Source organism: Gigantopelta aegis, chromosome 14 (genome assembly GCF_016097555.1).
Source record: "Gigantopelta aegis isolate Gae_Host chromosome 14, Gae_host_genome, whole genome shotgun sequence".
Lineage (NCBI taxonomy): Eukaryota > Metazoa > Mollusca > Gastropoda > Neomphalida > Peltospiridae > Gigantopelta > Gigantopelta aegis.
Genome location: NC_054712.1, coordinates 38403223 through 38420281, shown reverse-complemented (window position 1 = coordinate 38420281; position 17059 = coordinate 38403223). Strand labels below are relative to the sequence as shown.

Below are 17059 nucleotides of genomic sequence, written 5' to 3'. Positions count from 1 at the left end.
CTGAATATGGAGTCGTGTATGCATGCTGAATGAATCGAACAATAAGCATCCACTTTGTTGTTGGCTGCTTGCAGTTCATATGTTGAGGTTTTTCTGCACAATTCAGCAAAAAAATACTATAACTCCATTTCGTTATATTGATGCAAATTGAAATATATTTAGTTAAATAGTTTATTATACTATCAAGTCATTTATGTTGTTTTACAAGTCAGGTTGATGAAAGCGAAGCGCCTTGTCGTAAATTAGAGCGCTTGTTTACACTGTGCATAATAGAGAAATTGGACAGAGCTGACGTAACTTCGCCCCAAGCTATACCACCGGACGTCACAAAAACGAAACAAAATGGCTGCCCCCAGTTAGCAGGAATAATCATGGGTTTTTTTATTAATTCTAAAATTACGCGTTTTTCATTTGTTAAAGTGTCAGTATGTGCTGGTGGTCCGGGTATGCATCTTTCCAACACACAAGGCTCTTGTTGGAGTTTAGTCTACCTTTAAGAAACATATTTTGTATTTACACTAAGATTTTTGTATACAACATAAAATAATTAAATAAATTAATCAATAATAATAATAATAATAATAATAAACGCTAAGTAAATTAAAAACAAAATGTGTTTTATACGAGGTTTAGAATTATTCATTACGTACATGTCAGCAACTTGACGATTCGTCAGTTCCATTCTGTTGCGAAAGTCATGCATCTGTATAACTTTGATATTTTACAATACCAGAAACGAAATTCGAACTGTCCCTGATGAATATGAGATTAAAAGAATAGATTAATAGAAAGAAACATCACAATAAATGCCAACACCAGACACTATTTACAAACCTCTACTGGTTATCGTGTTCGTATTGCATTATTTTAGCATAATATTAAAACAACATTTGCGTTGGTACCAATAATATTCCAGGCGACTTGCTGTGTTTGGACATTCCTAAAGTACTAATCAAAATTATACCCAGTTGATTTTCCAGTCTTACATATTAGTTATAAAACTACCTGGAATAAAAACCATAATTTTTTTTCAGTATTATCATGACCTGTTATGGTATTCCAACAACCGGTACCAAAAATGACAATAAATTACCTATTATAGATAGAAATACGAGATGTATTTATAATTTTACTATAAAACATATGTAATTTGAAACAGACTATAACACCCAGTTTGATATTGAACACACCTCAGACCAACCCTCTGCTTAGCTTAGTACTTGTGATTTCACCTGTCAGCTTTAATCAATATCAATCTGGGTGTTATAATCTGTTCCAAATTACATATGTTTTGCAAAATTGTAAATACATCTCATATTTCTATCTATAACAGGCCATTTATTTTCATTTTTTATACCGGTTGTTTGAATACCGTAACAGGTCATGATAATACTGACACATTTTAATGGTTTTTATTCCAGGGATTTTCATAACTAATATATAAGACTGGAAAATCACCTGGGTATAATTTTGATTAGTACTTGAAATATTTAATATTTGTGATACGGCTCGGTGAAGATGTAATGGAGATGGATTCCATTTGAGAGAGTGGAAACGTATACGCACAATGGTAAATGTAATCAATCTATATTATTTTAGTTTTAAAATAATTGTCTGCCGTAAGTAGAAGTCGGGTTTCGATCACGCTCCACGCTCGTCACGTTGTGTGTGTGGTTATATTGGTTGATGTGACAACAGGTTTCTTATCTAAAGATGCAGTACCCGTCAGTCAGATGTATGCGCTTCTTAGCGACTGTTCTGAGTTGTATTGGCGCCACTCTGAGGTATGTACAGATGTGAAAGTTGAAAAGTTTGTTTTGTTTAACGACACAACTAGTGCACATTGAGTTATTAATCATCGGCTATTAGATGTCAAACATTTGGGATTTATGACGTAGTCTTACAGAGGAAACTCGCAACATTTTTGTCATTAGTAGCAAGGGATCTTTTATATGCACCATCCCACAGACAGGATAACACATACGACGGCCTTTGATAATCCAGTTATGGTGAGCTGCCTGGAACGAAATATATCCTAAAGGGCCCACCGACGGCGATCGACCCTAGACCGAATGCGCATCAAGCGAGTATAACATTTTGCATCTCTGCACAAAGCAGAGTGGATGGAATATTTTGATTAGGTCTTTTATTTCAAATAAGATGACAGAGTAGGACTGGAATTGAATTTTATTAATATTATTATTGTTATTGTTATTGTTAATAATGTTACTGTTATTTATTATTTAGTTCTATTTTTTTTCATATTATTATTACTATTATTATGAAAGGGGAGACAGAATCTTGCTGAGTCGGTAGAGCTCTCACCTCAGATATTTGCGTCGTAGGATCGAACCACCTTAGTGGACCCATTCTGTAATTATGTTTGTATGTGCGTGTGTGTGCGCGTATGTATGTGCGGTTCTGTCTTTCATTCATTCATTCGTTCATTCATTCATTCGTTCGTTCGTTCGTTCATTCATTCATTCATTCATTCATTCATTCATTCATTCATTCATTCATTCATTCATTTTAACTTATTTTCGTTCTTATATCCAATTAAGGTTCAAACACCCTGTACTGGGCACATACCTTAGCTATATGGGCTGTTTGTTCAGGAAAAGTGGGTTAGTTGATTGCAAATATATTTTATTGCACAAAGAACAAAATAATTGGGCACGAGTTTGACAACTTACGAGACCCTCTTCTGTATTCATACAATATACTTAGCTGTAAATATAAACTACATGTATACATTCAAGGATAACTAGTGGAAGGAAATTAATTATATACAAAAGAATGTGAAGGAAACAAAAAACAAATGATGCAAAAGATTACACAAATAGTACACCACGTGCAGTTAAACTCACTATCACATTTACAAATAATCCTTATGGTAATTTAAATATATATATATATATATATATATATATATATATATATATATATATATATATATATATATATATATATATATATATATATATATATATTTGAACATAAGTAAATATTTCTTTATGATTATTAAATCTATTGGTTGAACATGCTGTAAGGAATTACATAGAATCTGTCTCTGTTGTTCATTTTTTGTTTTACATTGAAAGAAAAAATGGATATTGTTTTCTAATCTGTATCCACAGTTACACGAAGTGTCTATGGTAAGTCCGCATCTGTACAAATCGGCGTTTAAAGGGATACACCCATGTCGTAATCTTGTATGTAATATATTTTCAATTCATTTTCCACATGAAAAATAATATGGGACTTTATTTACCGTATTTTATAAGACGATATTGTTTCACACTTTCTTATTGTTGGGCTTAAATTATTCTATAAATCAATTGCTGAATAAATAAATGATGCTTTTAATAGGCAGGTTCCAGCAAAAGGTGTAGATATGTCCTCCCGATTTCTTAACATATAAGGAACCCTTTCTCCTAATCTTTGTGGAATACAATTAGTTAAGAAATCAGGAGTCATTCCTTTCATTATTTTCAACATTATACACAGCTTTTTCGTTTTTCTTCTTTCACTAAGTGTTGTAAGACCGGTTTCAATATATAGCGAATTACGTGAGGCAAACTTAGGCATTCCAGTTATTACTCTGCAGCTTCTAGTTGTATCGTTTCTAGATTGTGTGCGTTTAATTGGGAACAGCCATCCCAGACCTCTGAAGCATATTCTAGGACGGGACGAATCGAAGTATTATATATTCCCATTAGAGTTTGACGATTTAATAACAGTCTGTATTTCCGTAATACTGAGATCATTACCGATGCTGATGTGCATACATTTAGAATATGACTAGACCATTTTGCATCATCTGCTAAAGTTAAACCTAAATGTTTATGTGTTCTTGATTTGTTTAAAGTTGTGCCACCAAATACAGGGCATGGTTCATTAATTAGTTTGGTTAGAATGAATGAATGAATGAATGAATGAATGTTTAAACCTAGCACGAAAAATACATCGGTTATTGGGTGTCAAACTATGGTAAATGGGAAAAACTAAAGTGATGATCAACATCAATATAAAAATTCAACAGTTAAATAAAAACACAGTGTAAAGGACTGTAAAAATACAAATATCACAGATAGATATAATTAAAATTTAGAATAAAACTCAGTATCACGTAAAAATTGCAATAAAAGTTCTGGATGGAATCGAAAGGATTCCATCACAGTTCGTGGTCCAAATATATCTTTTCGAATTTCTTTCAGAAACTGACACTCCACCAAAATGTGACGCACAGTCAGAGTACACTGATAGTGCTCACACTGAGGTGGAGGATCTTTCTTTAAGATAAATGAATGGGTCAAGTACGTATGACCGATGCGGGCACGACACAAGACTATTTCATCCTTCCTGCACTGTCTATAGGAGGACTGCCACTCTCCCAAGACTGGCTTGATAGCATGAAGCTTGTTCGCAACCTCACCGTCCCAATCACGTTGCCAAGTCGAAAAGATAAATTGGTTGATACAATATTTAAAATCAGTATACGGTACACCAACCCTGGCAAATCCAAAGCAGACTTGGCAGCAGAATCTGCCTTTTCATTACCACTGATACCAACATGGCTGGGAACCCAACAAAATACAACATCTTTATTGGCAATAGATAAAAAGACACATTTCCGGCTCACCATCCCAATTAAGGGATGGTCCAACTGCATATTTCGTAAAGCTTGAAGATACAAAAGTGAGTCTGTAAAAAATAATAAATTTGGATGCACTAGAATCCTTTAGTTCTTCCAAGGCTTTAATGACTGCCCAAACTTCAGCACTAAAATCGATGCTGAGTCAGGCAGTCTCATGGAAAGTATTGTGTCTGATAGAAAAACTGTAGCACAAGCCACAGAATTTCCATCCCGTGATCCATCTGTATACACAGGAATGTAATCACGGTACTTGTCTTAAATGTCCATGAAAAACTGTTTATAAATAACAACATCTGTGCGATCTTTCTTCAGATGCGCCATATCAAACACAATTTTAGGTGGTGTAATACACCAGGGTGGTAAAACAAAATATGAAGGAGTTTCCAAAGTGTCAGTTAAATCAATGTTGGAAAGCGACAAAAAGCGCTTAATGCGAAGACCAAATGTACGAATAGCATTTAGCCTTGCATCAAACAACTTCATATATTTGTTATCAAACACCGCATCATGTGTTGGATGTTTTGGTAAATATTTAATCTTGGCAGCATACTGCAGAGAAAGCTTGGCACGTCTAGCACCCAAACAAGGTTCGTGTGCATCAACGTACAAGCTCTCTACAGGAGATGTTCTAAACGCACCAAGACAAAGCCTACGTCCCTGATTGTGTATAGGATCTAGCATCTGCAAGTACGACTTGCGTGCCGACCCATACACAATGCATCCATAATCAAGTTTAGACCTCACAAGAGATCTATACAGACGGAGCATAACCTTGCGGTCTGCTCCCCATTCCACATTACCAATAACTTTTAAAATATTAAGAGCTTTTAACCCTTCTTTTTAACATATTTAAGACGGGGCACAAAAGATAATTTCCTGTCAAATATAACCCCCAGAAATTTGGTCTCCTCCACAACTGGAATTGGATTTTTGTCCAAAAACAACTGTGGATATAAGTGCAACTTACGTTCAATGATACTCATATTGGACGATCTATGGCAAATCTGAAAATCATCAACATATAACTAGCAATCCACACCAGGTGTTAAACACTGGGTGATGCTGTTAATTTTCACAGAAAATAGAGTTACAGACAGGATACTACCTTGAGGTACACCCACATCTCCTGTGGGTGAATGTCGGACAAAGTCGACCCCACCCGGACTTTAAAATATCTATGTCTTAAACATTGAGATATAAAAACAGGAAGACGACCTCTAAGGCCCATGCCATGGAGGTCGTTTAAAATCCCATACTTCCACGTGGTATCGTAAGCTTTCTCCAAATCAAAAAACACTGAAACCAAGTGCTGATTATGGATGAAAGCTTCCCTACAAAACGTTTCAAATCTATCAAGATGATCAACCGCGCTACGTCTAGATCTGAACCCACATTGTACGTTAGTGAGGAATTTGTTGGATTCAAGATACCAGACGAGTCTAAGCTTGATCATTCGTTCCATGGTTTTACAAATGCAACTTGTCAAAGCGATAGGGCGATAACTAGTAGGATTAGTTGGATCCTTACCAGGCTTGGGAATAGGAATAATAATTGCTTTCCTCCAATCAGAAGGAAAGTCACCAGAAATCCAGATGTTATTAAAAATATTCAAAAGAATCATCAAAGATGATTCAGGTAAATGTTTTAATAACTGATAATGAATTTCACCCGGTCCTACTGAAGTATCATGGGCTCTACGAAGAGCATCCTGCAATTCCTCCATAGAGAAATGCCTGTTGTATACTACAGCATTTTTGGATGAAAAATTAATGGACTGCTTTTCAGCTTTAGTTCGGACAGATGTAAAAGCATCTGTACTGAAAGCAGAAGATGAATTATGAGAAAAAATTGTCTGCCAATGCACTGGCAATGTCACGATGAGACGTGACATCCGTATCATTGACAGACAAATGATGAACTGTATTACTGGAGTCTTTACCTTTGATTTTACGAATACTATTCCAGACAGATTTCACCGATGTTGTGAATTCAACTTGGAGACAAACGTTCTCCAAGATGATTTCTTACTCTGTCTAATCTCTCTGCGAGCCTTAGCCCTAGCAATACGAAATGCATCCAGGTTGTCTGCTGTAGGTTCACGTTTGAACCGCTCAAGCAACATGTTTCGCTCTTTGAATGCATTTTCACACGTATCATTAAACCATGGTTTATTGAAACGCTTTGGCACTGCCGAAGTCTTAGGAATAGTTTCAACTGCAATGTCCTTCAAGATGGAAGTGAATAAAGACATGGGATCATCAGCATCAGTAATGGCAAATTGTTGCAGACGAATGCTGCACAGATGCTGAAACTGACCCCAATTTGCCTTCGCTAACTTCCACCTTTGAACCCTTTCAAGTGATGGTGGTCAATCATTCTCCAAAATAATGGGAAAGTGGTCACTACCACAAGGGTCTGAACCAACTTTCCAGGAGAAATCAAGAAAAACTGAAGGACAACAAAGAGATAAATCTATAGAAGTAAAAGAACTACTTGCAGAATGAAAATATGTATGACTTTTATCATTGAATAAAAGTAAGTCATTTTTGAGAATGAACTCTTCTAATTGTTTACCTCTAATATTTACATCCTCACATCCCCACAAAGTGTGGTGACCACTAAAATCTCCTATAATAATAAAGGGAATAGGGAGCTGGTTAATGAGATCTTGAAGATCTCTAGAATTAAAATTAAAATGGTTTCGAGGAGGTAAATAAACTGAACATAGAGTTATAGTTTTATGAGCCGTGACTTTTACAGCCACAGCTTGTAAATTTGTAGTTAATGTTACTATACTTTGAGGAATGTTTACATTAACAAGAATGGAAACACCCACAGATGCTCGATTTTCAGTTTCTTGACATTTATGATAAAAGGTTAAATCCTCTCATGGTAATATGATCAGTGTCCTTCAAGAACGTTTTCTGAAGACACACTGCAAGAGGATTATGTTTTTGAATTAAAAGACTTAATTCATCAAAATTGGGCCTAAGCCCACGGCAGTTCCACTGTATGACTGAATTAGTCATCAGGGGGAAGTACAGGAGTTCTCTTTAACTTTTCCTTTGGATGTGGTTTGGATTTGGGTGAAGGTATACTGGTTTGAGTATAATCATCCATATCCATAGCATCCACATCCAGAGGATCAAATGGATTGCTTACTGGGACTGAGCGTTGCTCAATCTTTTTTAAGCACCCAGAAGAGCGGTCCTTATTAAGAGATTTGGTGTCTTTTACTGGCTGAGTTTTGCTAGGACCTGGATTCCCAGCATTGATAACTCTTGGCGGGTTCTTTGAACTCAAAGACACCTGGGTTGTTTTGAGTCATTTGTTGTTGGTGAGAAGCTTTCGTTGCTTGACGTTGAGCCTTTTCAATGTCAGAAACCTTCTTAAATTTTTCTTCACAATTTGGCTATGTCAGATCTGTCTGGACTGAAACATTGTTTGTAGACACTTTTACAGCAGAGGCATAGGATTTACCTACTGCCATAGGAGTTAATTTCTCTACAACTTGTCTGGCCTCAGTAAAAGACAGATGCTTGTCCACTTTTATCTGCTGAACTTGTTTTTCAAACTTCCACCTTGGGCACTCTCGCGAGTACGCAACGTGTTTTCCCTTACAATTGGTACATATCGTGTCATTTTGACATGCCTTGCTGTCATGGTTATTCTCTTGAAGGAAACGACACCTTGTGAGGAGAGATTTTCACAAATCTCATCCTCAGATACTCCCTCCATGTCCTTTGATCGTATGACTCCCTTAGACGAGTTAAGTGAAGTGTGTGGTGTGACATGTATTGGAATATTACACAATACAGTAGATTTTAGAAGGTTTCTGGAATGTCTTTGAGTAGCACATTCTACTAAAAGAGACCCATTCCGCATCTTCTTAAAATTTTTGGGCTCTCCAGCCAAGCCTTCCAGCCGCTTTTGTATTGCAAATGGAGACAATTTACGCAAGGCCTCATCATCAGACGATCCAATGACAAAGAACCTTGGCCATTTTTGCAACACATTTACTTTTGTTTTTTTAACATGATTAGACTTGGGCTCTTCATCTGATGACAAAGAGTCCGAAACCTCGGTGTGCACCCTTTTTAGGGTGCCATCAACATTTTTGGATTTGTTTTTACCCATATTAAGGTCATATCAATTCATCAACCATGCCCCCACACACCACGGAGTCCAACAAGGGAACATGGTGCTGCGGATAACCAGCAGACACCCATGTCAGGGATACATGGTTGATATACTTGGGCAATAAACAAACAATAAATCACCCAATTGACCCTAGACACCGCCCCCTAAAGCAACAAATACACATGGTATATAAACAATGTTTGTTCATGACTGTCACGGGGATCCTATAATACCCGTAACTGAATAAAAACACGATTATCCAAATATCTCTTCTAACTGTATATATATTAGATCTCTCTGTATCGGGCAGTCCAATACCCGAGTGGCTCGGTTCTAGGTATATCAGAGATAAGATCTTAGTATAAATATATATATATATATAGGACTGAGCTCATCTCAAAATGCCGTCACACCAGTAAGCTCAAACCACGCAACCGCACTACTCAAAAATAAAAACCCTGCAATCTTTTCACCCGTGTCAGCTATCTGAAGATCGTCGAAGGGCGTAAAAATCTGAGTAATAGCGTAGGACAAAAGTGCAATATATATATATATATATATATATATATATATATATATATATATATATATATATATATATATATATAGCACGTTTAGTTCACTAGAAAACACAACAAAACACAATACACTTTGGAATCTGTATTAATACTACGCTGACAAATGTACTTGCCGCAGTAGTTAATTAACAACAACAAATAATAACAACCCAGAACTAATCACTTAATTAGTTAATCTCTAGGTGTCTAGTTTACACAATATTCTAATCACTTCACCGTGACACAACACCCACACGTGTTATAATTGAGAAACGCTTCCAGGGGAACTTAATTAATAAAGGAATTACAACTCTATTCCTAACTGGTTAATTTTTAATTAACCCTTAACTACTCATTCAGTAACCTGTAATACAGAAATAATACTGGTACATATCACCATAAAGATAATAACCTACAGTTTACCTAGGTCCTCTAGGATGACTGGCTAAGCTTTATATTACCAAATACTCGTATAAAATATTAGACAGTGAAGCCTACAATTTACTTCGTCAGATTACCGAAGACACTGTCTAAAGAATATTGGTATAATACAGTATTAAAAGATTTAAAGTCACATCAATCACATCAAGGTTATACAACAGAGCAGAAAAATATATTTACCACGTCCGGACTGCACTTATATAGATCGTTCAGTGGACGACGTCCGTTTCCCCTGGATATTGCCCGGGGGCACCTCGCGGCACCTCACCTATCATGTGAATTTGCCCCAACTCCCAGAGACGGTATTTTCCTTAGATGGCCAGACTTATTGTCGCCTAGTTCGCCAAAAATCACGGTCGTAAACCGCACTATCGGAGGTATTACGTAACTACTGGCCACATGGCCTCCACACCTGGTCTAAGTGTGTATTAGGGGGGTACGGTCGCGCGGAGGTATTATGTAACCAAGTGCACACAGCCCTCTAAAACAATTAACATCGCCACAGGCGAAAAGATAAGAGCATGTTCTGTCACAATGACAAAATTAACAAAACAAAAGTTGTTTGCTCTGGAGCTTGGCATGACCAGCCGATTGATCAGGTCGGGCCTCCCTGACCACCCGTCTGTCTGAATTCCAGGCCAAAGTGATGTGTTGCCAGAAAACATATCCGTAGACATGTTCCCAACTCAACCACCAGGATCCCTTCATCCAGCATTACGGGATGCACCTCACGGCCAACAAGGTTCCCCAAAAGGGGAGTTGTGTTGTATTGGCCATTCTCAAGGAGAATGTTACACCCATGCACCATGGTGAGGTTACAGCACGCACAGGGGCTTGGTTAGAGAAAATAAAATATGTTCTTTTTATTCGGATTAAACCATTTGTTTGACCATTCATAAAGTTTCAACAAATTAATATTTAGATCGCGTTATATTATAGAAATGTCATTTGACGATATTCCAATACTTGTATCATCGGCAGATAGCCTTGTTACACAGTCTAATTCGTTAGCAATATCGCTAACATAAACCAAAAATAATAAGGGACCTAAAACGGATCTTTGAGATATTCCAGCCTTTAGAGTTCTATAATTTGATAACGATAGTTGTTCGTGATTAGTGAGAGAGAAGAGGGTGTTGTGGTCTTACATACCCACTGAATCGTTCAAACTCGCTCTGAGTGGGATCCCGTACCGGGCTGCGAACCCTATACCTACCAGCCATATGTCCGATGGCTTAACCAGGATACCACCGAGGCCGGTGCCGTCCTGTCTGTGGAACAGGGTAAATAAAATAGCCACTTGCTGCTAATGAAATATGTAACGAGACAACTACTTCACCAATCTCAGTTATATTCAAATAGTTTCTACATAAATAATTGCCCAAGCAAGTGTTTTCAAGACAACTACTTCGCCAATCTCAGTTATATGCAAATTGATAGCTGTTCATTACTCTGGAACTGTAAACCTTAGAACATTTAATTAATGTTCAGTTGACAATGTAAAAACATGTAAGAAACATGTCACGAAACGTTTTAAATGTGAACTTTGTGAGGGCAATAGTATTACTGTCCGTTTAGGTGGATACGTTCCTATATTACTGAGCGTCTATCCATGTTTACCGCCTGACCCCTAGTTGTTTGAGACTAGGTATCACTGGGTAAAACCCTCCAGAATAATTCACCACTAGTTGTGTGTGACTAGGTATCGTTGGGTAATACCCTCCAGAATAATTCACCACTAGTTGTGTGTGACTAGGTATCATTGGGTAATACCCTCCAGAATAATTCACCCCTAGTTGTTTGAGACTAGGTATCACTGGGTAATACCTTCCAGGATAATTCAATATGCTACGCCTGGTCGTCACCAGGAACTTTTGAAAAGGGGACTAGTACAATTTTAAGTCGAAGAACTGCATAAAGAAACAAGTAATTGCCAAAAATGACCCCAAAACGTGTGTGTGTGTGTGTGTGTGTGTGTGTGTGTGTGTGTGTGTGTGTGTGTGTGTGTGTGTGTGTGTGTTATTGTTCTCGGGTAGGGGGTTGTTATAGTGTGAGAGTTTTTATTGGGGTTTTGTGTGTTTTAACGTGTTTTTGAGGAAAAAGAAACGATACAATGTGCGTACGTGGTGGCGATCACAGTGTGCGTATGTAGTGGCGATCACAGTGTGCGTACGTGGTGGCGATCACAGTGTGCGTACGTGGTGGCGATCACAGTGTGCGTACGTGGTGGCGATCACAATGTGCGTACGTGGTGGCGATCACAGTGTGCGTACGTGGTGGCGATCACAATGTACTTACGTGGTGGCGATCACAGTGTGCGTACATGGTGGCGATCACAATTTGCGTACGTGGTGGGGATCACAATGTACGTACGTGGTGGCGATCGCTTTACACAGTTTTATTTTACACGATTTGTTATCTCTTTCAGCTGTCATGAGTCATGAGCCCAATGGACCAGGAATGTAGTGTTTGACGATGTCGCAATCACCGACCACATCATACTCCCTCTGAGTGAAGTCGGAACGATATTGGATTGTATCTGGGAATGTCAACAGTACCGTAACTGTGTGTCGATTTCCTACCATTATGATGGCACGTGCCGACTGCATTCATTGGTACTCGCAAACAGGACCGGTTATCTCCCTTCGCTTGGATGGCGCTACTTCAATGCTAACGCAGGTTACCATATTAAAATTGCTGAACTTTTGCGAACACCTTCCCAAAGTTTAGCCAGCTAACATTCGCGAACTATTTGACTGGTTCCCGACATGGCCCTTTTGGTTTACCGTGAAGCGTATAAACCAGTCTAGCGGACGTTTTTTTTTTCTGTTCGCGATGGCTGAACTCAACCCTGATATCATCAATGTTATAACAGTGATTCATGACCTGTAATAAGCGGTCACCTGTCTAACGCGGCCAGCGGTCACCTAAATCGGATCCCAAATCGCTAAAATACCTTTATTAAGCGGCCGCAGTAAAGTTTTACTATTATATAAAAGGGATATTTTAACAACAGCGATAAGGTGCAGCAAATAACCGATATCCACACCTTCAGGAAGACTAGTACCCATTCAGTCCCGACATCTCTACTGTATATCAGTTAAGAAAGTATGACTCTGCAATGCATCTAATTGCCTCTGAGCAGGCTACGCTTGACATTTGTAGATTCACTTACCATGACAATACACTGCATGAAGTAGGAAATAATTAAATAGAAAAAACCCATTGGTGACAACGGTTAATTTAATACATTCCATTTGCATTTTTTTTTTTTTTTTTTTTTTTGGAGACATGTCATAAGTTGGTTTATAATCAACTGTGAAGCACACATCCGTTGATTAGCAGTACAGACGGTAAAAAAAGAAACAACAACAAATGTTTTAAATACTATATAATGTAATCAGCGGTCACCTGTCTTAAGCGGACCCGTTTTAATTACTCCCTTGTGTGGCCGCTTAAGACAGGTTTGACTGTACTTGTTTCTTTATGCAGTTCTTACCGGCCTCGGTGGCGTATTGGTTAGGCCATCGGTCTACAGGCTGGTAGGTACTGGGTTCGGATCCCAGTCGAGGCATGGCATTTTTAATCCAGATACCGACTACAAACCCTGAGTGAGTGTTCCGCAAGGCTCATTGGGTAGGCGTAAACCACTTGCACCGACCAGTGATCCGTAACTGGTTCAACAAAGGCCATGGTTTGTGCTATCCTGCCTGTGGGAAGCGCAACTAAAAGATCCCTTACTGCTAATCGGAAGAGTAGCCCATGTAGTGGCGACAGCGGGTTTCCTCTCAAAATCTGTGTGGTCCTTAACCATATGTCTGACGCCATATAACCGTAAATAATATGTGATGAGTGCGTCGTTAAATAAAACATTTCTTTCTTTCTTTATGCAGTTCTTCGACTTAAAATTGTACTAGTTCCCTTTCCAAAAGTTCCTGGTGACGACCAGGTGTAGCATGTATGTAAATCAAAGGATCACTATTTTTGTAGAGCCTACCGCCACCCAACCCCCCCCCCCCCCCCCCCCCCCCGCAAAACAAAAAGACGAAAGGTACAAAGAGCACAAACTGTAGTTTAAAAGTACGATTTCTGTCTATCTAGACTTATCTTTATTTTGTTTGTCCCATTAGTGTAGTCCAACCCATTGGTGTAGTCTGTGGGATCACACACACACACACACACACACACACACACACACACACACACACACACACACACACACGCACCAGGACCGTAGCTAGGATTTGTTTTTGTTTTTGTTTTATTTGTTTGGTTTTATTTTTTATTTTTTTTATTTTTTTCGGGGGGGAGGGGGAGAATTTGGGGGGAGGGGCAACTGAGTAGTTAATAGTCTAAAACTCCTTAAACGGTTAAGAAGATAAGAAGATAATTTTCTTTAAGTTTCTATAATTTCCCCCACTCCACCCCACCCCACCCCCGCTAGCTACGGCCCTGTACAAACACACACTCCCAATCACACCGCGTTTTTCTACACCACCTTTTTAGTTGCCTGTCGCCACATAACAGATGGGTGGTCCCCACAATTTAAAATCCTGGGTACTGCAAAGTTCAAACCCTCGTAGCTGTTTCTTGAAGAATAGCATTAAACTGCCCTTAAAGGTGCAGACCCTTAAACTGTCCTTAAAGGTGCAGACCCTTAAACTGTCTTTAAAGGTGCAGACCCTTAAACTGTTCTTAAAGGTGCAGACCCTTAAACTGTCCTTAAAGGTGCAGACCCTAGTTTCAACCCGTAAAAATTGACATTAAATTTGGTTAATTTACAAACCTGTAACACATTTGGATAACGTTACAAGAGAGTAAAACAAGGGTCTGTGACGTTGAAACGGTGAAATACCGTTAAAAAATGGACTAAAACTCGACTCTATAACTGTTATTTCGCAGACGCTCGTGCATTTTTTTAAATATGAAAAATTGCATTTTGTGGTATTAGAAAAACCAGGATGACCAGAATTACTTCGGTTGTACGGAAATGGATTACCGAAAAATAAAATATAAGTAATGTTTGATTTCAGTGATCATAAACAGCATTAATAGTGAACAATATGTCATAGTGTTTAAAGACTAGGGTATGTTCCTTTAATGGTGCTAGTAATTCCACGATTCTAGACCTCTATGTCATAGGTTGCTAATATTAAAATATATTTTTGAAGACCAGTTAAGGATTTCTAAATCTAACAATAATTGGAACTATATTTACAGGTCGATGTCCAGTCGAGAATGGATATGTGTTGCTTGACATTGTGAATGTATGCATTAAGGTGTCCGCCGACGCAAAATCACACTATGAAGCCCGTCAGACTTGCACCCAAGCAGGCGATAGACTGATTATACTGGACACGGCGGAGAAAAACTCAGCTGTTAAAACATACTTCGACAAATGTTGTTGCTCTGCTTTTAGTGTGCGGAAATCGGAACCCTTCTTTTAGCAACTAACACAGTGGCGGATCCAGAAAATCCATTTAGGGGGGCCCCAGTGACATGAGGTGTAATACCAAGGGAACTTTGAGGGAGGTTTGGAGGGGGATCGTAAAAAAAATGAAAATTAATATATAATAAAATTATAACTACCGCAAAATTTTGATTCGCCTCTGCAACATTTTGTCAATTTTTTTTATAAGTAGCATAATATAGTATAGACGGGTCCACGAGTACATCATTAATTATAATAAAGGTCAATGATTCATCAAGTGTTAAAAAACAATTTCATTTTTTTTTTTTTTTTATCAATGAACCAGGTAACTGATTTTGTGTCATGCATTAAAAGCTGTAGTTTTAATTGTATGCATATATTGCACCTTGGAATGAAGGTTTACAATACTGAATATAGTGGAGTAGTTTTGAAGAAGTCAAAGCAATTACAATATAAAACAATTCTCTATATAACTATATTAAATTTCACCTCGTCTTCGGGGACAAAGGTGCGACCCAATATTTGTTGACATTCAAAATTAGATAAAGGATCTATTGTCCTTACATATATGACGACTACTCGGTTATACCATTACGGGAAGTAGAGGTTTTTTTAACTGACATAAGTATTCCCTTTTGGGCTCTACCCTCTGGTCTGCTTGGTCTGAAAGACCAAATTCACAAATTGGTTCTCCCGTGTGTGAATGACATGTCCCACAAAATGAGGTTGGATTTAGACTTCGATTAGGCTCATCATCATCATCATCATCATCATCATCATCAGGGGACGGAATGTAGCCCAGTGGTAAACGCGCGCTTGATGCGCGGTTGGTTTGGGATTGATCCCCGTCGGTGAGCTGGTTGAGCTATTTCTCTTTCTAGCCAGTGCAACACGGCTGGTATATCAAAGGCCGTGGCATATGCTATCCTGTCTCTGGGATGATTCATATAACGGATCCCTTGCTACCAATGGAAAAATGTAGCGGGTTTCCTCTCTAAGACTATATGTCAAAATTACAAATTGTTTGACATCCAATAACCGATGATTAATAAATCAATGTATTCTAGTTGTGTCGTTAAACAAAACAAACTTTAACTTTCATCATCATCATCGTCGTGATTATGTATCTACTACTATATATCTATCTATCTACTTACAACTACATACCTACCTATGTATCTATATCTATCTATATATATATATCTATCTATATCTATCTATATCTATCTATATCTATCTATATATATATATATATATATTTTTTTTTTTTTTTTTTTTTAATAGCAAATACGTCCATCTTACTACAGTTTTTAACATTCAGCAGATTCAGCTCCGTATTACATTGGCTTGACATACATTCAAACCAAGGGAGTGTTTGTCTGGGAAGATGGCGAAACAGCAGGTTTCACGAAATGGAAGCCTTACGAGCCCAGCAAAAGGTCCCACGAAGAAGATTGCGTAGAGCTTGACTCGTCGGTCGGTTTATGGAATGATATCAACTGTACCTTATCACGTAGATATATTTGTGAAAAACTACTCTGATCATGGTGGACATGGCTTTTGGATGGATAGCACCTGTACAGCGACTTGGAATTATATCTGTGAAAAAAACGACTCAAAACAGTTTTTAAAAATCAAAACCATCAACAGGAAATAAAATAATAAGTAACTGAACAATACATCCTTTTACTGATAATAGCTAGCGTAAAAGTAGTTACATCCCAAAAAGCTATATTTTTGGTCATTGACCGAACATACAGAAATGTATTTAGGCATCATATCTTGCCATTATATATCATAGTGATTGTAGGATAATTTGCTATACATTCCCAG

General features: G+C 37.9%; 1 long non-coding RNA gene across 2 annotated transcripts; it reads left to right on the top strand.

Moving 5' to 3' along the window:
* Window positions 1-1630: 1630 nt before the first annotated feature.
* LOC121387993 lies at window positions 1631-16804 on the top strand. Of its 2 annotated transcripts, none has more exons than XR_005959914.1 (3): window positions 1631-1784; window positions 12224-12474; window positions 16511-16804. It is a non-coding gene; the product is annotated as an uncharacterized LOC121387993 (long non-coding RNA). The 2 variants fall into 2 exon arrangements; XR_005959913.1 differs by lacking the exon at window positions 16511-16804 and adding an exon at window positions 15016-15950.
* Window positions 16805-17059: the final 255 nt, after the last annotated feature.